Genomic DNA, 1,403 nt, shown 5'->3' on the forward strand with positions numbered 1-1,403 from the left:
CAGGGTGCATAAAAGGGATCACATCTGATAAAGTCTGTCAGATGATTTCAAGTGTGGTACAAATAAAAGCTTCTGTCCAAACTAACCACTTCCGGATCTTCCATTGAGTAAATAAATGCCACAGCATAAGAACATATGGTTGCTGGGAATACAGTAAATATTCCCATCCCCGGAATTCTACGGAAAGGAATATCCTTCACCCGGAATAAAAACCTATGCATTAACATTTTGACTACGATATTACATGTTACCGGAAGTTGCGTAAGCGGAAATTCCACTACCCGTAACCCGGATGGAGATGTAATGCCGCGGGAGCTTAAATACACGCAACAGCCACCCGATGCGACGGAAAAGACAACGCTGAAACAAGTTTTCACTTCGCGTTTTTCGATCATCAGATTCTAAACGACGACGTGCAAGTGAGTTTTTATTGCCGTGCGTTTTACTGTATTTGTGAATGATTTTAACTTTATTCACTTACGTCCTGTAGAACGCGGCACTAGCTTAAAAGCAGCACCCACTCGACACGACCGAAGAAACGTGTTTGCTTCGCCGTTTTCATTCATCAGATTCGAAACGAAGACGTGTAAGCGACTTTTTATTGGCGTGCGTTTTACTGTAATTGCGAAAGATTTTAACTTTATTCACTTACGTCATGTAGATCATTGCATCGAAACGTAGAAGAACTGTAACAACTGGAGCGGAGCGAGTGAAATGCATCCGTTTGAGCGATGCTGGACACAAAGTTAAAAAGATCCAGCAGACACTTGGGGTCGGAAAGACGCAAATCTACGAAACTTTAAACAACAAGGCATCGATTCAACTCCTGATGACAAGCCACCATCCAGCAAGGAAGCAATGCAAATGGCAACAAAAATCCTTCAGTATGCACAAGAATTACCAGACATCGGTGATCAACGGGACAGTTACTTGCAGCTAGCAAGAAAACTGTATGACACGCAGGCAAACATTGTCATAAACCAAAGAATGCATCCAACAAAACAATCCAAAATGCATATTTTTTTCCCAAGACAGAAAAAAAATAAACATTAAAATACTGTACGTATTTTACTGTTGTGATTTTTTTTTTTTTGGATACACCTGTATTGCAGTTTTTGTTATATAAACAGTTTTTGGACAGTATATTTTTGTATTTTATTGATTGTGTTGTTACACGTGCATTTTGTCAACATACTTGCAGGTTCATAAAGGACGTGTACCATGCTCATTTCCCAAATGAGGAATTTCTGTTATCAGGACAAATTGGACAGCGCAAACACGAGTCCGTACTAGAGAATATTTACTGTACTACAAACAATTCCAAATCAATGTGTTGTACCGCCCTTTAATCCTTGGATCATCCATTTATCAATTTTCTTTTTCACCAGTCCTTATTCAGGATA

General features: G+C 39.4%; 1 long non-coding RNA gene across 1 annotated transcript; it reads left to right on the forward strand.

The window, feature by feature from the left end:
- The first annotated feature begins 300 nt into the window (after positions 1–300).
- On the forward strand, positions 301–1,143 carry LOC147197660 (uncharacterized). Its single transcript, XR_015102516.1, has 3 exons — positions 301–419; positions 491–586; positions 662–1,143. It is a non-coding gene; the product is annotated as an uncharacterized LOC147197660 (long non-coding RNA).
- The last annotated feature ends 260 nt before the right edge of the window (positions 1,144–1,403 follow it).

The sequence above is a fragment of the Hippocampus guttulatus genome, chromosome 12, assembly GCF_054856545.1.
Source record: "Hippocampus guttulatus isolate MCC_2025c chromosome 12, RoL_Hgut_1.0, whole genome shotgun sequence".
Taxonomy (NCBI): domain Eukaryota; kingdom Metazoa; phylum Chordata; class Actinopteri; order Syngnathiformes; family Syngnathidae; genus Hippocampus; species Hippocampus guttulatus.